The following is a 22504-nucleotide window of genomic DNA, read 5'->3' as shown; positions in this document are numbered from 1 at the left end:
CTCTCTCAGGAATTAATCCATTCCTAAGAGCAAGAACTCACTCACCTCAGAGGGTGGGCAAAAATCTATTCATGGGAGATCGCCCCCATGACCCAAACACCTCTCACTAGTCCCCATCTCCCAACACTGCCATGTTGGGGATCATATTTCAACATCAGTTTCAGAGGAGACAAACTATATTCAAACCATAGCAATATCCAAGTTGACAAGTGAAGTCAGCAGTTGGATATACAAGCCGAGAGATAGAATGGAGAAGAGTACATTACCTCTTTCAAGGTGTTAATACATCGTAAATGCTCCGTGAATACCTTCCAAGCCCTAAAAATCTGGTGATTATTTTCCTCATTTTAAAATGCAAACTAGGCACTTCCCAAATGCCCGTCAACAGTAGAATGGATGAATAAATGGTGGTATATGTGTACAACTTAGTAATACTGTATAGCAACGAGAATGAATGAACCATAGGTATGCACAATAATGGAAAATTCCTAATGCCTAGTGACATTGCAGTCATATTACTCAAATGTTTGTGGTGATCCAGGTGTAAGCAGCCCTATTGCACTGCCAGTCATATAAAAGTATTGCACACAAAATTATGTACAATACGTAATTCTTGATAGCGATAAGAAAGGACTATGTTACTGGTTTTTGTATGTACTATACTATACTTGTTATCATTATTTTAGGATGTATTCCTTCTACTTATAAAAAATAACAGCCTCAGGCAAGTCCTTCAGGAGGCATTACAGAAGAAGGCATTGTTGTCATAGGAGATGACTGCTCTGTGTATGATATTGCCCGTGAAGACCTTCCAGTGGGACAAGATATAGAGATAGAAGGCAGTGATATGGATGATCCTGACACTGCATAGGTCAAAAAATGTTAGCTATTATTAATATTTATTGAATACCTAGCATATGCCAAACTTGCTAAGAACTTCTATAAGGTTAATTAAATCTAATCCTTTAAGTAGGTTTTGTTATTTCCCATTTTATAGATAAGAAAATGAATGCTCAGAGAGGTTAAGTGATTTGCCTGTGGGTACACAGCTAATAAATGGCAGAGACAGAGTTTAATTTCTAAGTTGTCTACTGTAAACCCCTGGTTTTCAAATGTTTTGGCTAATATACTCCCTGGCACATTTTTGTAACATTAAAAAAAATTTTGCTGCATCTTATAAATATTGACATTTCAAGATAAAACTGTTATATCCTTCTTCTAAATGTATCTAATGGAATTTAGATTCTGAAATAAGCAGATACTTCCCATGGTACACTTAAAAAATGCCTGGAAAAACTCTTAAAGAGTCAGAAATTTTACGCTGTTTCTTTTCTTCCATAAAGTTGTTTTTCTATCCCAATGCTCTCCATTCTGGGTTTTATCACCCTAGTTTTTATGCTTCACAATGTTGATTGCCCCATCATAATTCCCCACAACAAAAAAAAATACACATTAAAATTTAATTTAAAAAATTTTTTGTCCAGGTCCTGAACGTTAAAATTTTGTGCTGAATTGAAATATCATTACGATTACTAGCATTATATGGTTTATTACAATATAAATATATTAAATTTAATAAATAATTATTGAATACAAGAAGCAAGACACTGGAAGTGAATCTTTTAGAGGTAGATGAGGGTCATGGATGCTGATGGAACTTAGATTAAAGGAAGTGCCCCTGGGCTTGACTCATCTTTTCTTCCTTTCTTTAAGAATGTCGAATATTGGCCCCCAATCTCTTCTGGCTGGGTAGGGTTTCCACCAACAGGTCCATTGTTAGTCTGATGAGTTTCCCTTTGTAAGTAACTTGGCCTTGTTTTCTGGATGCTCCTAACATTTTTTTCTCTCATTTGCCTTGGAGAATCTGATGATTATACGTTTTTGGATTGATCTTCTTGTGGAGTATCTTACTGGGGTTCTCTGGATTTCCTGAATTTGAATGTTGGCCTGTCCTGCTAGGTTGGAGAAGTTCTGGATGATATCCTGAAGTATGTTTTTCAACTTGGTTTCATTCTCCTCATCTCTTTCAGGTACCCCAATTGTTGCAGGTTCAGTCTTTTTAGATAATTCCATATTATCGGAGGTTTTTTTTCATTCTTTTTTTGCTCTATTCTTGTCAGCTGGTCTCATTTCAGAAAGACAGTTTTCAAGCTCTGAGATTCTTTCCTCCACTTGGTCTATTCTGCTATTTATACTTGTGATTGCATTAGGAAGTTCTTGTGTTTTTTAGCTCCATCAGGTCAGTTATTTTCCTTTATAAACCAGCTATCCTGGGTATCAGCTCCAGGATTGTTTTATTATGATTCTTAGCTTCTTTGCATTGGATTACAACATGCTCCTTTAGCTTAGCAAATTTCGTTATTACCCACCTTTTGAAGCCTAATTCTGTCAATTCAGCCATCTCAGCCTCAGCCAAGTTCTGTGCCCTTGCTGTGGCCCTCCTCTTCTGGACCACTTGTATTCTCCACAGCTGGTAGGCTGGAGCAGCTGAGTCCAATGAACCATAAAGATGGTGGTTGTCTCTCTCCAAGGCAGGGAGATAATCCAATCTCCCTGTCCAATCTCCTTGTCCCAGGGAGATAGCAGAGCTCTATCCATAGAGCCCTGGTTGGAGTGACTGAAGCCCCTGCAGGGAGGACCAACCCATGAGGAGAAATGGATTGAGGTCCCACTGAAGAAGCAGTCTGGCTGCAATATGGCAAGGCAGCTGTGCTGCACTGTGGGGGACCTTTCCTCTTGTGGACCATCAATATTATCCACAGCTGGCAGGCTGGAACAGCTGAGTCTACTGAACTGCAGAGACAGTAGCGTCCCCTCCCCCTAGGAGTTCCATCCCAGGGAGAGATCAGAACTCTGTTCATAGAACCCCTGTTGGAATGGCTTAAGGAGGTGCTTCCCAGAGAGGAGGAATGAATTGTCTTGGCTCCCTGGATTCAGTCTCCTTCCTAGAGATGGATTTCCTGCCTTGCTGGAAATCCTGGGGCCAAAGTTTGTAAAACTTCTGTGTCTCTTTCTATGTGCCTGAGTGGCTGCACTGCTAATAAAACACACAGCTCTGTGTATCAAACTCAAGTCCCAGGTGGTGTGGACTCATGAGGGGATCTCCTGTTCCGCAGGTTGCAAAGATTCATGAGAGAAGCACGGTTCCTGGGTTGCATAATCACTCATCACTTCCCTTGGCTGGGGGTGGAGTTTCCTTTGGCTCCGTGCTGCTTTCAGGTAGGCTTCCCAGCCCCGTCCAACTTTTTTTCATTCTCCAGGGGCTGGTGGTTTACCTAGTTAGTCCTAATGCAAGAATCTGGATACTTCAGTTGAAGGTACTGAATTCACTTGCCCTTTTAATTCCTCTCCGTGAGTGCTGCGGGCAGGGCCTTCTAATTGACCATCTTGGAATTGATCTCCCTGCAGTGAAGTGTTTTAAGCAGGAAGAACACATGATATTGGAAAATCAGCATAGCATGATGGTTCAGAAATAGACTCTGGAGCCAGGCAGGTTGCTTGGTTTAGAACTCTGGCCCTGCAACTTACTGGTAGCCTCTCTGTGCCTTAGTTTCCTCACAGTTTAAATAGGGATAAAATAATATCTACTTTATAGGTCTATTTGCGAGGTTTTAAAATTCTTGGAATGGTACTTGGCTCATTATACATGCTATAGAAGTGCTTATTCAGTTAAATAAATAAAAACGTTTTTGGTAAGATAACTGAACATTGTATGGTCTAGTAGAGGATGCTAACAATAACAAATAATTAAAACATATCATGAAGTAAGCATAAAAGCAGTAATGCAAAGATGAGAATGAGCTTTGCTTCCAGTGATTAGTGTGAGCAGACACATGTCACTGGACTTAGAAGCTTAAAGCCTAGTGTGGGAAGCTGACATGAATGGTAAAAAGCAGCCAGAGTGTTTCTGTAAGCAGGACCCCAATTCATTTCTCCTCACTGGGCAGGATCTCCTTAAACCACTCCAGCAAAGGTTCTATGAACAGAGCTCTGATCTCTCCCTGGGATGGAGCTCCTGGAGGGAGGGGAAGCCGCCATCTCTGCAGTTCTGTAGACTCAGCTGTTCCTGCCTGCCAGCTGTGGATAACACAGATAATTCACACGAGGAAGGGTCTCCCACAATGCAGCACAGCTGCATTGCCAATGGTAAAAAATGTTAGAGGTATAAATAAGAGTGATTAATTTCAACTTGAAAGCAAATGAGGTGGTTTCACAGAGAAGAGCCCAGCATATTTGTTGATTGCTTGGGCTCCAGAATCAGGTCAGCTCAGTTTAGAACGCTGACTTTGTGCCTCACTGGTTTGTGATTTGACCTCTCTAATCCTCCATCTCCTTATCTGTAAAATGGGGAAAAATAATAATGATAATGATAAGTAGCTCATAGGACTGATAAGAATTCACAGTTAATGCATCTAAAGTCTTAGCACAAGGCACTCAATAAATGTGAGGCTATTATTATTACGAGTCGAAACTTGAGTGGGAAAGAACTTTGTTGGCATTAAACATGAGGAAAGGCCCAGAAGTTGAAAAGCATCTGACATAATTAAAGAACAGGAAGTTAGTGCCACTTAAACTACAGTCACCACTGCCAGTCAGTGAACAGTTTTTCACTGGTCCATGAACAGGTAGGTACAGAAATCGTGAGTAAGCATTTAGAAATTAAAAACAACAACCAAAAATTGAAAAACTAATTTTATACTTTTGGCCTACTTGTACACTTGTAATAAAAATTGGGCTTGTAGTTTTTGCCTTTTTTCTCATTTGGGAGCAGGTTTTGAATTGTATTTTACAGAAATAATGGTCCACGTCAGATTGGAAATAATAAAAACGTGTCTTTTACCCTTGATAGTTTGAGAAAAAAGTAATTCAGTGGGGCTGGATATGGCATCCGAGAGATGATTCTGGAAAGGTGGGCCAGGGCCATGTTTATGAGGACCCTCCAATGCCTCAGAGTTCACACTTTATTCTGCGGGCAACAGGGCTAGTAAGATTTAGAGGGATTGTTAACTGAAGGTGAGTGGACTTTGCACGTTGTGTGTATGTGTGTGTGTTTTCCTAGTGAACATGTGCTTTTTCTTTCTTTTTTTTAATTAAAAGTTCTGTTTTGTTTTTTTAGTTAAGAGGAGAGACCGGAACTGCTCAGTGTTTCACAAAGATACTGTTTGTATTTGATAAGAGTTTCGTTAAACAAAGGAATTTGCACTTATCAAAACATAAACCGTTGAAAACACTGAGCACATACTCTGTGACCAGAATGCGTGTAACTTGTTGAGATAAGCCACCCCTGGTAATCAGATGAGTCTCCTTTCTTCTTGGGCACCCTCATAGAATTAAGGCACACACGAAAGAGAAAAGACTTTCTGATCTCTCAGTTCAGGTCATCTCCTCTGCCTTCCATCATCACCGCCTAACAATCCTACAAATGGCAGGATGGGAAAACGGTTTAATAATCGCTTCCCTTTGGGAGGCGTTTGACAGCTCAGGAAGCATGGCCTTTACTCAGGCTCAGAGACAGACAAAAACCTTTCGCGTTTTCCTTTCGGCTTTGCAGCCCCTTCCTTCTCTACCTGCACGGGTACCCACTGAGGAAGCACAGGACCCTTCTGCCAAGCCCTGTGGCTTCTCAGGCCTCTGCTGCTCGCCTCGCCTGAGGCTGCGCTTCTGAAAAGCACGCGGCCCTGGTCTCCGCACCGAGTCTGAAGGCAACGCCCCTGCACCAAGGAGTCAGGCCTAGGGGCTCGAGACGCAGGGCTACACTCAATTTCCTAACAGAAACCACAGCCTGGAAGCTGAGGAGCCTTCCTGTCGATCCGTGGCCCTGAGGCCGCCCTTGGAGACCGAGTGAGACACCCCCCAGGCGTTCCAGAGGTGGCGCCCGACCCGGCCCCGGAGTCAGGCCTTCGCCCCGCCTCTCGGCCCGCGGCTTGGCGGGCGAGCAGGGCTGCAGTCCCGAGGCGGCGCGGAGGGCCCCCGCCTGGTCAGGGGTGTGGCCGCCGCCAACGTAAGACTAGGCCGCGAGCCCGGTCCTGGGCACCGCCTCCGTCGCCGCCGTCAGAGCCGCCCCATCAGGTGCGTGTGCCGCCGACCTGGCAGTGCCCGCGGGCAGCTGGGCCCAGGCCCTGGAGCCTACCCGCGGCGGGCGGGCTGAGGCTGGAGCGGGCCCGGGGAGGGAGCAGAGGGGAACGGACTTCCAACAACGCTCTTTGGTGGGAGTGACGGGAGGACCTGGCTGGGGGCGGCAGGGTGGCAGCCTGGGGCTGCCCCGTCGGTGACGCCGAAGGCACCGAGCCTAGAAATGGGGAAGCCGTGAGTGACGTGGGGGTGGAGGAGGATGCGGCGGGACAGCAGCAAGCGCAGCCCTCAGCAGTCCTTCCCAAGGCGGTTTCTCTCCCCCTCAGCTCCAGGGTTCAGCTCCAAGCCGCCCCCTTCATCCCGCCCCTGCGAACATTCCTGGTCCCCCGAGCCTCCAATGTGCTTTATGCAGTTCTTTTGCGGTTCCTTTCCCATTTTACCGTGCACTTTCGCTTTTGCTGCGCCTAGTTTCTGCTACTAGACTCTCCTAGAATCTAAGTTCCATGAGGGCAAAGTCCCATCTGACTTAGGACTCAGAGCTACTCAATAAGTAATTGAATGAGTACCTATGCCATAGAACTGAGTGAATTAACAAATAAGTGAATGACTACCTACGAGATCAAGCTGAATGAACCGGTGCACGAGTGAAAATAAAGATACGTGAAGTGGAAGCAGTGGAGACGCAGGCTTACAACTCCTGTTTTCTGATAGCTTGCCAAAAAGTTGTGTACATTTCGCACTTTTGCAAATGGAACGTTGTGATTGGGACCACTTAAAAAGAGTTCTCTTCTGTTTAAATAACCTCTGGAAATGCCCCCTGGTATTTCCATTTTTGGTGGACTTGGCTATCTGTGTTTGCTTAAAACAAAATATGCCTAGATTTTTTTTTTTTGCTTGTGTTTTGTTCATTTCTGTGGACATTTAAAGAATCATTGTCACTATAATATTATTTCATGTATTTCTTAAAGATGAGGATGACTCTAAAGGCAGAATCACCTGACCCCAATTTGTTTGTGAAACCAGGCATTTCTTTTGAATTCAGAGTTGTTAAGAATCTTGCCTGTTTTCTTGAGACAGGTGCTGGCTGATTTGCAGGAGGCTAAAGAGAGGGCCCAGAGAGACACTATCTGTTTGTACACATAGGCTTAGCACATAGCTTTAATAGAGTTGGTCACTGCAGCAGTTCTTAGTTCCCAGGCCCAGGTTCCAGAAGAGCTGGATGACCTTGGATTTGCCACTTGATCTCTTTAGGTTTTAATTTCTTAATCTCCAAAATGTGGCTGTTTAGCTAGGGACCTTTCCTGAGTTAAACCTCTGGGATTCGTTTTTATCAGGGTTAGAAGATGAAATTACAGATGATTTCATGGAGTTCTGCTTACTTCACCTGCTCTGTTTGAGATTCTGTAGCATTTTGTCTCTGCTTTCTTCTCTACTATTTACAGTTCATTCCCTTTCTTCTCCACACTGCAATAAGAGAACCTGGGAGCTCAAGATAAGTATAATATACCATAGGCTGGTGAGGAGAAAGGAGGGTAAGATTTTCTTCTACATTGTCACAGGCTCTTGGTCCTGGGTCTGACTTGTTTCCAGTGCATCCCAGTCTGACAATGCCATATATTCCTAGTATACCTGGGAAACTGCATCATTATTTCTTTGCATGCGTTTGAGATTGGTTATCATAGGTCACATTTTGAAGCTGGATGGACCTTGGAGATTTTTTAAAGGCACTTCAAAAGTCATTATACATACATATTTAAATTTTTTTGCATGCTACATTTAACAGACACAAAGTTCCAAATGTGTTAAGTAAAATGAAATAAATGTTACTTACTTCAGTTAATCAAGTTTATAAGGAGAAGTGGAATAAACGTGTTGCTTGTTGAAAAGGGCCAGCTTTCTCATGCTCTTTTCCCAAAGAGCCAGTTATGAGTTCATGTGTCATACAGGCACGGAATATTACAAAGTTGATATTTATGGGGCACTGACCATACACCAGGCACTGTTATATTTAATCTTTTTACTTTATTGCCCCATTTAGTTGTCGCTGTATACCTAAGAGCTAGATACTATGGTAATTCCTATTCGACCTTAACTAGAAACAGTACTTGGAAAATGGAAAAGTTAGGACTCAAAACTCAAGCAGATGGAAACAGGGTTTCTCGCAGAAACAAGAAAATCCTGCCAGGAAGACTGTGTGACTTTGAAGAATGTGGTTTCTGTGTGTGTTCAAGCATATATACAAACTCTGGGTTATTTGGGTAAATGAATTTAGAATGGGAGCACAGGGTGAAACGACTGAGACTGAATTATAGGGGAATTGATTGTTGTATCATTTTGAAAATTATTGAATTCCATTGAGATTCTGGGAGACTCTGATACTTTGACCTAGGTGCCCAAGAATCTTAATTTTAAACATGTTCAGACTTACCAATTTAGGAAACATAAAATGAGTGACATTGAGAGCTATCATCAGTAAATGGCACTTAAGTAAGGGCTTTGAACCATGAGTGCCACGCAGTGTTTTTTTTTTTTGGACTAGCTTTGTTCCCTTGGTAAGGCATTGCCTCCCAACCTCCTTCTTTATAAGACTAACAACCCCTAGTGTAGACAAAGAACAATGCCTACATCTGTGTAATCCAGAGACAAGAATGCAAGATGGGTTTCCAGAATCCTTATAATTAATTGATGAGAGCAAAAGAGGAAAGAGAGGCTCATAAAATAAGTGGGAAATCATTTTGTTTCTTTTTTGTCAGCCAAGTTTAGCCCCATGGAAAGCAGAGACCAGTTGTGGCCGCCTGAAAAACCAAGAGCTGATGCCAGTTTGATTTAGCTCAGGAGGCTGAAACTTTCTGCCCTGAAGGCTGGTGTGATGGAATAGACCTTCCCATTGCTCACAATATTATGAAAAAAAAAAAAAAAAATTAAAGCAACAATTTTTATTACTTGGCCTGAAGCTAGAGCTTTAAAATGTACTTTCTTCTCCCCTTACCCTCCCTAAACCACTTAGCTTTTAAAAACAAACAACCCATTCATGTGTTTGTTACAGTCACATTATGAGTTCTCTTTATTCCTGGGCCCGTTTCTTTAATGCAGCAAAGTATTTGGAGGAGTGTACTTCTGGATCTGTGGAATTTTCCTTTAGTTATTATTTTATTCAGAAAATATTAATTTCAGTAACCATTTATTGAGGGTGTACTATGTGCCAGATAAAGATGAATGAGAACAAATTTAAATAGGAGAGTGACCCAAACAATTGCACCACAGGGTAATGTGGAAGTAGTGGTCACTTACTCTTCCGGGAAAGAGGTATGATTGGAGCTCAGGAAGACTTTGCAGAGAAAGCGAATTTTGAACTGTGTTTTAAAGCTTAAAGACCAAGCAAAGGGAGAAGGGTATTCCAACCATGGAGAACAACAATAGCGAGGAAAAGGAGGCAAATAGGAACACGGCATTCTTTGGGAGTTGGGAGCTCAGTGTGCTTGTGGTAGGGAGGTCTGGTAAGGCTGGGGCCAGACAGTGATGGTCCTTGAATTGGTCCTTGAATGTCATATTATTTAAACTTTATCATAGCCTAGATAATCCTTTTCAGCATTATTTTTGTTTTGCTTTGTTTTGTTTTTTTGAGAAAAGACCTCACTCTGTTACTCAGGCTAGAGTGCTGTGGCAAGATCTCAGGTCACTGCAAATTCTGCTTCCTGGTTGGAGTGATTCTCATGCCTGAGCCTCCCAAGTAGCTGGGACTACAGGTGTGTGCCACCACAGCCTGGCTAATTTTTGTATTTTTAGGGCTTCACCATGTGAACCAGGTTGATCTCAACCTGGCTTCAAGCTATCTGCCCACCTTGGCCTCCCAAAATGTTGGGATTACAGATGTGAACTACCGTGCCTGGCTCTTTGCAGCGTTTTTAAGCTGAATTTTAAGCACAGGAGTGATATGATTGGATTTTCTTTAGAAAATAGGTACAGTGATAATGTTTTAGAAGAGCTAGGGAGGGAAGAGCTAGAAGGCCACAGGAAAATGAAGATGCAGTTGCCCTAGTTTTAGTGAAATAGGAGAAGAATCTAAACTAAGATAGGTTAGAGAGACTTTTAGAAAACAGAGCAGGATTTAATAACTAGCTGGAGGATATGGGAAATATGCTTGGAAATAATCTGACGTTTTGGAATTGCTTAACTGGGTGAGTGGAGATGCCACTAATGAGGGTAATAAATATAAGGTGAGGAAGAAGTTTCGCGAGAAAGACAATGAGTGAGTGGAGGTAACTGGAACATCCAAGTGGAGATCTCAGGATATGTAGCCTTTTCTGTAGCCGTGCTGTGATGTCACATAGTCAAGACCTCAGCCAAGCATTACAATAGGACCTCAGTCTAAAAAGACACATCAATTTAATAACTCACTTAAAAATATACTTATCTAATGATTATTACATTATATTTCAGGTGAGTTCTTAGAGAGCTCTGATTCTTATGTAAGTACCAGTGAAGGAAATAAAGATTGGAGACTCAAACAATGAGGGGTTATTATAAGCTGCTGGGAGAAACTGAAAAAGAGAAATACAGACCAGAGTGGTTCAAAGGAACAAAGATAAGGAAATGGTAGGAGTGTTGCAGAGAGTAGTGGTTTCTAAAGACACAGGTATAGGCAGATACGGAATACAGAGAAGAAACTTGAGCTGGCGCTTCCAAATAACTATACTTCTTCAATGGTAAGATATCACAAGCTTGATTTCTCATCTTATTCAGTTTGTCAGGAAGACACAAACAGGAGATTGTTCAGAGGTGTGGGTGCTGGGCAGAGGGCTCGATCTCATTTTGCAGAGAAAGTGTTTGGAGACTTTGAACTAAGCAAAGAGTAACAGGAAAAGTAAGATAAAAATGAAATGGGTAAGGATATGGAGAAATTTTTCAGAAAATTTAATTCTATGACAAACAGATGTTACAAAGAAAAGTAGATTGACACAGTGTTCTTTTGGTATAGTGGTATTAGTCTTGGAAAAAAGATTTGCATAGCACCTTATATTTAAAAAGAAATTTTATATTTGATTGTTACAGGAACCTAGGAAGTAGGTGTAGCCAGGCATTATTATCTTTCTTTTATAAACTAAAAATCTGGCATGAAGGAGGCTACAGTTTGTCTCATGGCTCAGCTGGCTGGCAGGGACTCAGAGCCTTCTGACTTTGGGTCCATTGCTTTGTCCCTTGTATCAAAGCCTTGCTTTACCTTGGAACCTTGGCCTTTTGCAGTGTGTCCCTTCGTTTCCTTACCATATCACATCACATAAATGTAAAAGTAAAGCAGATGGTATTTGAAGACCACACTCACCTGAAATATAATGTAATGGTCATTAGATAACTATATGTATTTTTTAAGTGAATTATTAAATTGATGTGTCTTTTTAGACTGAGGCCCTATTGTATGTTTGGCTGAGGTCTTGACTGTGTGACATCACAGCACAGTTACAGAAAAGGCTACATACGCCATCTGCTTTACTTTTACAGGCAGTGATGTGAAAGGATCCTTAATACCAATCCTGCTATATACAATAGGGATGTTCATGAAGGGTTGTGTATAGACAGTATCTATGTAAATCAAATGACACTTTCAGTGCAATAGGGGAGTTCACAATATAAAGTGTTATGATTAAATCTTTTATGAGGCAAATAATCCCTTTGTAAAGTGAACAATCAGTCATTCCTTGATATATTATCTGAATAAATCCAGACTTTCAAATATGGCGTTGACTTAAAGCAAGATACATCTGTAGTAGGCTACATCTACATTTATCATATATGAAGATTTTTTCTGACTTGAGCATTGAATATGAAGATGGGGATCTGGAGCTGGATCCTCTAATTGTTAGGGACCATTTAAAATATAATGGGCATCATGACTTGTAGTTAAATCCACGAGGCTACCTTTACTGTTTACCAAGCACCTAACAGGGTACTGGATGGGGCAAAACCCAGCTGTGAAATGGAGAGACAAGCCCAGCACTGGCACTGCCTTTAGTCTGACAGACCGCAAGAGAGTCATAAATGTAAATTCGCCAATATCGTGGGCCAGGGTAAGAAAACTGGAAACTCTTATGGTCCTTGAGTTCTACATCGGTATTAAAATGAAACCAAATATATTTCAAAGCGAAGACTATTATATTAGACCCAAAGTTATTTTGTACTGATAAAAGATAATCTATGTAAGGAAGAAGAAGTACTTGTGATACTTTTTGCATCAAATGTTTAAAAATGTATATCTTCAAAATATATAAAACTAATGATTAGAAGTATGAGAAAATAAGCAAAGCAATTTGTAGGATACCTTAGATCTGTTGTTTTACATGACAAATCAAGTAGCCCCAAAGTCAAATGGTATTATACAATATTTGAATAATACAACTAATGAGGTTGAATAATATCAATTATGAGTGAATAGGGATATGGAACATTTACTAGTATATTATTAATCAAAAAATATGTATGATATATATGTACATGATCTATATTGGGATATATATGAGGTATATGTGTATATATGTATTTCCTATTTTGCAATAAGTTATTTTTAATTTTTTATTTTATTGTAAATGGACATTATGATTGTATATATTTATGGGGTACAAAGTAATATTGATATATGTCATAACACAACATTCCATACAACGTGGAATGGTTAAATTAAGCTAATAAACATACCCATCACCTTAAATACTTTTCATTTTTGTGGTGAAAATATTTGAAAATTTGCTCTCTTAGCAATTTTGAAATATGCAACACATTATAATTAACTATAGTCATCATGCTGACGATATAATCTCAAAAAACTTGTTCCTCTTGCTTAATTGAAACTTTGAACCCTTTGTCATTCCCCAATTTCCCCAACCTCTCAGATTTTGGTACACATCTTTCTACTGTATGCTTCTGAGTTCTGTTATTTTAGATTCCACATAGAGGTCATGTGGTATTTGTCTTTCTGTGCCTACGTCTGGCTTATTTCACTTAGCGTAATATCCTGCAGCTTCATCCATGTTGTCTCAAATGACAGATTTCCTCATTTTTAAAGGCAGAATAGTATTTTATTCTGCATATATACCACCTTTTCTTTATCCATTTATCTGTTGGTGGGAACTTAGGTTAATTCTATAATTTGGCTATTGTGAATAGTGCTACAGTGAACATGGGAGTGCATATATTTCTTTAATATAATTATTTCAAAGCTTTGGATATGTATTTAGAAGTAGGATTGATGGATCATATGACAGTTCTATCTTTAGTTTTTTGAGGGCCCTCAAAAAAACTAAAGATAGAGCTGTCATATGATCCATCAATAGAATTTTCTGTAATGGCTACACTAATTTACATTACCGTTAACAATGTATAAGAGTTTTCTTTACTTCACATTGCTGCCAGAATTTTGTTTGTTTTTGAGGCAGGATCTGTTTCTTTTGCCCCAGCTGGAATGCAGGGGCATGATCTCTGCTCGTTGCAATCTCTGCCTTCCAGGCTCAAGCCACCCTTCTTCCTCAATCTCCTAGGTAACTGGGACTACAAGTGTGCTACTGTGCCTGGATAATTTTTTTATATTTGTAGAGATGGGGTTTTGCCACGTTGCCTGGCAGGTCTTGAACTCCTGAGCTCAAGCAGTCTACCCATCTTGCCTCCCAAAGTGCTGTATTACAAGAGTGAGCCACAGTACCCGGTGCATTTATTTTTTGTCTTTTTCATAATAGCCGTTCAAACTGGTGTGAGATATTATCTCATTGCAGTTTTGATTTGCATTTCTTTGATAATTAGTGATGCTGGACATTTAAAAATATAACTGTTGGCATTTGTATGTCTTATTTTGAGAATTGTCTGTTTGGGGTCTTTGTCCATTTTTTAATTGGGTTGCTTGTTTTCTTGCTATTGAGTTGATGAGTTCCTTATACAGTTCCTTCTGGAACAATGCAGGGCTTAGGGGCACTGACTCGCTCTACAGTTTAAAATTCTAGTATACTTTTGATTCCATGAAAACTTAACTACTAATAGCCTACTATGACTGGAAACCTTACTGGTAACGTAAATAGCCAATTAACACATATTTTGTATGTTATGTGTAATATATACTATATGCTTACAATAGAGTGAGGTAAAGAAAATTTTATTGAGAAAATCGTAAGGAAGAGAAAATATATTTACTGTTTATTAGGTGGTAGTGGATCATCATAAAGGTCTTCATTCTTGTCATCTGTATGTTGAGTAGGCAGAGGAGGAGGAGGAAGAGAAAGGGTTGGTCTTGCTGTCTTAGGGGTGGCAGAGGTGGAAGAAGTGGAGGAGGTGGGAGGGGAGGCAGGAAAGGCAGGCCCACTGGTGTAACTTTCCAGAAATACATAATAATTTCTGTATGGCTACTTTTCTTTTTCTAAAAATGTTCTAAAGTTTATCTTAAAATTTTCTATACAGTATCAGTCTTTCTTCTACTATTTGCTTTAGCTTCAGTGCCCATATCATAGAAGTGTTCATGTCATAAAAGAAGTCAAAACCAGTCTCAATCAGAACCCTTCTGCCAGATTGTCTGATGTTAATTTGCTTTTTGGTACTTTTATGTCCTCCTCATAACTATATGACACTGGTTCAGAAGCATTCTATCAGGTTGTCTTCATCAGTTACTCTGGTGTGTAGTATCTATTAGCTCTTGAATTTCTCCAAGATTCATATCTTGAAACCTTCATTCACCACCTTTTTTCCACTATATTCACAATTGCTTTCATGATTTCCTCGACTGGCTTTGTCATAAATCCTGTGAAATCATACACAACAGTTGGGCACAGCTTTCTCCTGCAGGAATTTATTGTTGGCCTGATGGCTTTCACACCTTTTTCAATAACAATGATGGTGTCTTCAATGTTGTAATCTTTCTGGACTTTCATGATGTTCTCCTATCAGGGTTGTCTAAGATAGCGTTGATAATCCTTTCCATAGAGTACTGTGTATAATGAGGTTTCAAGGCCCTTATGATCCCCTGATCTAGAGGATGATTAGGGACCTTGCATTTGGGGGCAAGTAGACCATTTTGATGTCTTTGGTGTTGAACTCATGGAGTTCTAGGTGGCCAGGAGCATTGTCTAATAAGAAAATAATTTTAAAAGGCATTCCCTTGCTGGCAAGATACTTTCTAACTTCAGGGAAAAAGCATTGGTGGAACCAATCCAGGAAAATAGTTCTTGTTTAGGCCTTCTTGCTGTAAGCCAAAAGACTGGCAGCTGGTGTTTATCTTTTCCCATCAAGACTTGGCAGTTAGCAGCTTTACCAATGACGGTGCTGACCATACACCTGATTGCATTTGCACAAAACCGTGGAGTTAGCCTACCCCTTCCTACCTTAAGTCCTAGTGCTCACTTCTCTTCTTTAGTAATAAATGTCCTTTATGATGTTTTTTATTCCCCCAGAATACAGCATGTTCATCTGCATTAAAACCCTGTTTAGGCAGATATCCTTTCTCCTCAATGATTTTTTTTTAATGGCTTTGCAATATAGTTTGATATCAGATACTGTTAGGCCTTCAGCTTTGTTTGTTTTGTTCAATATCATCTTGGTGTTTTTTTTATTCCCTATGAATTTTAGGATATTTTTCCTATTTCCTTTTAAAATATACTTTCTGGCCATTTTTCTCTCTCTTAATCTGCTGTAGTTTCTATTACGTGAAGGTTAGTTCCCTTGATTGTGTCCCATAAATCTTGCAGGCTTTCTTCGTCTTTTTCATTTTTGTTTCTTTTTCCTTCTCTGACTTAATAATTTCAAATTAGCTCACTGATTCTTCTGCTTAATTGAGTCTGCTGTTGAAGATTTCTATTGCATTTTCAACTAAGTCATGTTCTTTATCTCTAGGGTTTCTTTTTTATTGTTTCTACTTTTTTTCTGTATTCTCATTTTGTGTATAGTTTTTTGAAGTTCATTTACTTTTATATCCATATATTCTTGTAGTTCACTGAACTTCTTTACAAGGATTCTTCTGAATTTTTTTTCTGCCACTTTATAGATCTTCATTTTTTAGTCTGTTATTAGAGCTTTGTTAGTTTCTTTTGATGATTACAGATGCTCTTTGATTTACGATGTGCTTATGTCCTATTAAACCCATAGTAATTTGAAAACTATGTAAGTAAGAAATGTTTTTAATACCCCAGTACACCAATTGTAATGTCAAAAAATTATAAGTTGAACCATCATAAGTGCAGATGCTCCTTGACTTACAATGGGGTTATAACCTGATAAGTCTGTTATAAAGTTGAACAGCTGCAAGTTGAACCATCATAAATTGGGGACCATCTATATTTGTAATCCTTGTGTTCTTGCATTGGTATCTGCACATTTAAAGAGACAGCCTCCTGAGTGCAGTGGTGTAATGACAACTCACTGCAGCCTTGACCTCCTGGGCTCATGAGATTCTCCCACCTCAGCCTCCTGAGTAGTTGGGACCACAGGTGTGTGCCACCACGCCTGGCTACGTTTTGTATTTTTTGTAGAGATGAGGTTTCACCATGTTGTCCAAGCTGGTCTTGAACTCCTGGACTCATGTGATCAACTTACCTTGGCCTCCCAAAGTGCTGGAATAACAGGCATAAGCCACTGCATTCAGCCCTGACAGCTTGCTCTTCTGGTTTTTACAGGTTTTGTTTGGTAGGGATTGACTTTTACTTATTAGTCTAGGCTGTGATTCTAGTTGGGTCAGCTGGTAATGACTCCATGCAGGCAGGGCTTGCTATAGTTGGCTTGGCTGCTTTGCTCTGAGGTGTGTTGGGGGTGCTGGCTAGGCTCCCTTGCCTGGGGGAGACCACTGGCTGGGCTCTGCTCTAATTTCTGATTGGAAAGGTTGCAGGGTATATTTCCTGGATGAATGGTACTGCTATTTGGGTTCAGCAGTTGAGCAGGGCTGCCGGCTGGACTCTGAGTTTAGCTCAGGATGGATAGGGTCTGGAGGCTATGCTGCATAGAACTGCCCAGTTGAGGATTGCCTCTTCCTGGGCAGGGCCTTGGAGAGGGCTCTGAGTCTGGGTTGAGTCACTTCTTGGGTCAGGCAATCTAACCCCTGTGCTCCACAGAAATGCCCAGTGATGATCATCTCTACATCTCCCTCCTGCGTAAAGCATTGGGGCGGCCTTTGAGGGTAGATATGGAGACTGGTTATCTAAAGACTCAAACCAGGCTGACCTTCTCATCATGTTTCTGTGAGCAGTGAGCTTGGCTTTGCAAGTGAGCTATGCCATTGGCTGGTATCTCTGATTGTGCACCACTGGCAGGAGCATAGAGCCATCACCAAAATTTGCACACTGGTCCCTGTGAGCTCTGCCTCCTTTCTTTGTTTTTACCTAAACTTAGGAAGTCTAGCCATGTTATTACTGCCATTATTCCCCATGAGGTCAGATAGGAGTGGGCTTTCTGGGAAGTGTCTCAGAATGCCAGGGAGCTGCATGTCTAGAAACTCTGGTTACCTTTTTTTTTTTTTTTTTTTTTTTTTTAAAAAAGGGGTCCAGTTAAAAAGGTTTCTCTTTTTGTGTCACCATGCTGTTTTGGGGGAGCAGAAAGGGCAATGTGGTCAAAGTGAGATTGTTCCTCTTTAATGTGGTTTTTATTTGATTCTGTGGCCTATTCAGTCAGGTGTCTCCTTTTTTTTTTCTGATTTTTAAGTTTTCACAAAAGTGTCCTTGTCTTTGGATTGTTGCTAGCTGGACTTTCTGTAGAGGGAAGTGAAACCAAGTGAAGCCTGAGACTTCCTATTCTGCCATCTTGCTGATGTCACACCTATATATTTACAGAAAATTCATTTCCTCTTTATAACATTTATGAGAGATTGTAAAAAAAAACCAAAAAACAAAAGAAAACAACAACAGCAACAAACCCAAAAGTCTTAAAGGAAGACTTTAGTGAATTCCAGAGTCCTTCTTACTCTTACTGGCCTTGTTCAAGTCCTCTGGTTTAGTCCCTGTTTCCAGCTGGCTTTTAAGAGGTTGAGATGATGAAAAGAAAACATACCTCTCTCCTTTCAGGATCCTATGAAGTAGCTCATATAATTCACCTTCCATCTCTTTTGTGCCCAGAGCATCATTTTGAGATTCTTTTTTTTATTATCAAAATACATTGGCTCTATGTTATTCATGACTAATCTGAGGCTGTAGTTGTTACATTTGAGTATTTTAAATCACTAATGCAATATGTATTGTATACCAAAATTTGCCATCTAAAACACCTGGCTATTCTTTTGTAGGATTTTTCTTTTCATTAGCTTTTGTGAGCTAAAGCTAAAAGAAAACCAAAGGAAGGCTAGAAAGGTTCTTTGAGAAGTAGATGGTACACATGGAAATCAGCATTATTCTGAATTCATTTCATTGCCTACTCAGTCCAAATTTTAGGCTTACAACTTAAACTTATAACTCACTGGCACCTTGCATTTCTTGTAGCTTAATAGTTAAGAACATGAGCTTTGAAGCCATTGTGCCAAGTTCAAATATGAGGTCTACTGCCATCACCTATGTGACTTTGGGCCAAACATGTATAATCTTTATACTTCCATTTCTTCATCGTAAAATTGGGATAAAATTTATAACTGTCTGCAGTGGGCAGAATACTGTCTTCCCTACCCTACCCCTATGTTGTCCATATCTTAATCCCTGAAACCTGTGCATGTTAGGTTATACTGCAAAGAGGAATTAAGATTGCAGATGGAATTAACATTATTAATCATCTGGCCTTAAAATAGGAAATTATGCTGGATTATCCTGGAGGGCCCAGTGTAATCACAAGGGTCTCTAAAAGTGAAAGAGTGAAGCAGAAGAGGAGGTCAGAGAGTTAGGAAGATGTGATTATGGAAGAACGTTCAAAGAGACACAGTACTACTGGCTTTGAAGATGGAGGAAGGGAACCATGAGCCAAGGAATGTGGGTGGCTCCTAGAAACTGGGGAAAGCAAGGAAATAGATTCTCTCCTAGAGCTTCCAGGAGGGAAGGCAGCCCTGCCAATACTTTGCTTTTCTGTAGTGCATGCAGTGTCAGACTTCTGACCTACAGAACTGTAAGATAATAAATTTGTTTTCAGACACTAAATTTGTGGTAATTTGTTATAGCAGCAATAGAAATTAAATACCCTGTTGTATGGGGTTGTTGTAAGGGTTAAGAAATGTAAACGTTTAGGACAGACCTGCTACATAGTAAACGCTCAGTTAGTATTAGCCACTATTTTTATTCATTGGTACTTTAGTTTCCCTTCTTTGCTCTTTTGTGGTAGTTGTCTTGTAATTACCCAAATTTGTGGGTATCTTCCCCACCAAGACTATGTCCCCAGGTGTTTTCCACTTTCATGTTAGTCTATACTCAGCCTCCAGTAATTTGTCAAAATGACCATTTCAGAGTTCCTACCATTTTATGGTTCCAGCAGCTTCTGTTCCAGGTAAGTAGATCTTGACTGTGACTCTCTGGATTTACCTGTCTCTCCAGATTTTAGGGTGGTAGTTTGCCCTGTGACTTCCATTCTGTGGTGGGTCCAAGGAGAGTCACTGGTTTTCACTTTGTTTTGTTTCATTAATGTAAGGACAGGAGTGCTGACTTCCGAGTTCTTTACATGTTGATATTGAAATTGGGCAGTGCTCTTTACCCTATGGCTTTAATAATCTCTCTATACAAATGAGCTCTTCATCTCTATACTTGACTTCTTTCTGATTTCCCTTATCTGGTTTTCACATCAGTAATTTCATTTCCAAACATACGTGTTCTGTGTTTTCTTTTTAGGTTAGTGGCGTCTCAATCTAAGGGATCGTAGGTTATGTGATGTGTCTGAAATGCAGGGTACAAAACAGGTTCAGAATCGGGGAGATTACCATTAACTCTCCACCTTTCCTGAATCCTTTTCTTCAGAATTAATAAGTCACCAAGGGCTGTTGGATCTACCTATGAATTTTGCCTACATCTTTGCTGTCATTGTGCTAGTCCTAACCCTTATTGTTTCTTGCCTCTGCCAAGCAGAATATTTTAAACCACTTTATCCTCTATACTGCCTCAGAGTTGGATCATAGGCTGGATCATGTTACTTCCTCTCTCAGAAGACCTATATTTTGAAAAATTGCCTGTGGAATAAATTCCAAACTCCTAATTTGGCATTTAAAGTTTTTAAACATTTGTAATTAAGGAATATTTTCTAGGTGTATTCATAGTGCATGTACCTACTGTATTTGCTAGTGCTACCATAACAAAATCCTGCAGACTGGTTAGGTTTACCAACCAGTTTTTTCATGGTTCTAGAGGCTGGAAATCCAAGGTCAAGGTATCTGCATGTTTGGTTTCTTCTGAGGCCTCTCTTTATGGCTTACACATGGGCATCTTTTCTCAAGGTCCTTACATAGTCTTCTTTCTGTGCATGCACAACCCTGGTATCTCTCTGTGCATCCCAATTTCCTCTTATGTGGATACCAGTCAGGTGGTTGTAGTGCCCATCCTGATGGTCTCATTTTAACTTCATGCCTCTTTCAAAACCCCATTTTCAAATAGTCACATTCCAAAGTCCTGGGGATTAGGGCTTTAATGTATGAATTTTGGGGAACACAATTTAGCCTATAACACTGACTTTATCCCTCTATGTATTCTGTACTCATGAATGTATAATAGATCACCGAGGAAGATTTAGAAAATACTGATTTCTAGGTCTCACCAAAGTTCTTGTAGGTTCTGAATCAGTAGGTCTGAAATAGGGCTGGGAATACATTTCGTGTGTGTGTGTGTTTTGTGTGTGTGCTTACACTTCCCCCTAGTGCGTTTCCAGTTTTCCTAGACTCTTTAACATTATTGATGAACATATAAATGGTCATACCTTTGCTCATAGTTGTTTTATAACTGGAAATTCTCTTCCTACCATATATCTGTGAAAATTAATTTAGCCTTCTAGGCTGAGCTGAAATAGTATTTTTTCTGTTACCTTTTTCTTATTCTCTCTAGAGATAATTCTGCAATACTTTATCGTGATTTTATTTTACTTTATATAAGTACTGAATAATTTATTTTGTTTTATAAGATAGACATTTGCCTTCATTTTTGACTAGTTTTCTGAGACTAAAGAGAACATATTTTTTATTTCTGTGTATATGAAACAGTGGCAGTTGCTCTGAACATAGCCGGTAATTAATCTTTGCAGTGCCAAAAAATGAATGAACCAGTTAATAAATGCTAATATTTTTATTGGACTTTTTATACAATGGAGGCCATTGGGTAAAAAATGAACATATCAATTGTAAAACAAGTGGTAGACTTTTTTTTTTCAAGACTTTACTTTTTGTTGAAAAGCAGTTTTAGATTTATAGCAAAGCTGAGAGGAAGATATAGAAATATCCTATACACTACCTGCCGCTCACGTGTACATTCCCCACCAAAGTGGTACATTTGTTGCAATTGATGAACCTATATAGACATATCATAATTGCCCAAAGCACTCTTGTTGTGCTTTCTATGGGTTTGGATTGCCCTAAAAATCCCCTGTAATCTACTTACTCATCTCTCACTTCCCCTCACTCCTGGCAACTACTGATCTTTTCACTGTGTTCATAGTTTTGCCCTTTCCAAGATGTTATATAGTTGGAATCATACAGCATGTAGTCTTTTCGGATTAGCTTCTTTCACTGAGTAATATGCATTTACATTTCCTCCCTGTCTCTTTATGACTTGATAGCACATTTCTTTTTAGCTCTGAATAATATTCCATTGTCTGGATGTACTAGAGTTTATTTATCCATTCACCTGCTGAAGGTCATCTTGGTTGCTTCCAAATTTTGGCAATTATGAATAAAGCTGCTTTTAACATCCATGTGCAGGTTTTTGTTTTGACATGTTTTCAACTCTTTTGGGAAAATATTAAAGAATGCCATTGCTGGATTGTATGTTAAGAGTATGTTTAGTTTTTTAAGAAACTGCCAAACGATTTTCCAAAGTGGCTGCACCATTTTACATTCTCACCAGCAATGAATGAGCATTCCTGTTTCTCCACATCCTCACCAGCATTTGGTGTTGTCAGTGTATGGTTTTTGGCTATTCTCCTAAGTCTGTAGTGGTATCTTGTTTTCTTTTGCATTTCCCTGGTTGTACATCATGTGGAGTATCTTTTCACATATGTGTTTCCATTTTATATCTTCTTTGGTAAGGTGTCTGTTAAGGTCTTTGGGTCATTTTTTAATTGGGTTGTTTATTTTCTTGTTTCTGAGTTTCTAAGCGTTCTTTGTATATTTTGGATAATAGTTCTTACATTTGATATATCTTTTGCAAGAGTGGCAGAATTTTTATTCATTATTCTTTTCTTGAATTAAATATCCTTAAAATTACACATAAGTAGTATTCTTAATGTGTGTTTTCGATTTGGAAATTTTAACATTTAAAAATTTGCTGAAGATATGTGACAGTAGGAGGGGGATAAAGCGAAGGCGTTATAA

General features: G+C 39.7%; 1 protein-coding gene across 1 annotated transcript in view; it reads left to right on the top strand.

Moving 5' to 3' along the window:
• The first annotated feature begins 5909 nt into the window (after positions 1-5909).
• Positions 5910-22504, top strand: part of CPQ (carboxypeptidase Q) — a 495642-nt gene continuing 479047 nt past the window's right edge. Inside the window, exon 1 of the mRNA XM_032245652.1 lies at positions 5910-6069. The gene's annotated coding sequence lies outside the window, so the exon portion shown is untranslated. The remainder of the gene's footprint in view (positions 6070-22504) is intronic.

This window comes from Sapajus apella, unplaced genomic scaffold (genome assembly GCF_009761245.1).
Source record: "Sapajus apella isolate SASKATOON/1434 unplaced genomic scaffold, GSC_monkey_1.0 scaffold3, whole genome shotgun sequence".
Lineage (NCBI taxonomy): Eukaryota > Metazoa > Chordata > Mammalia > Primates > Cebidae > Sapajus > Sapajus apella.
The sequence above is the reverse complement of the archived record's forward strand: the minus strand, read 5'-3'. Positions and strand labels throughout refer to the sequence as shown.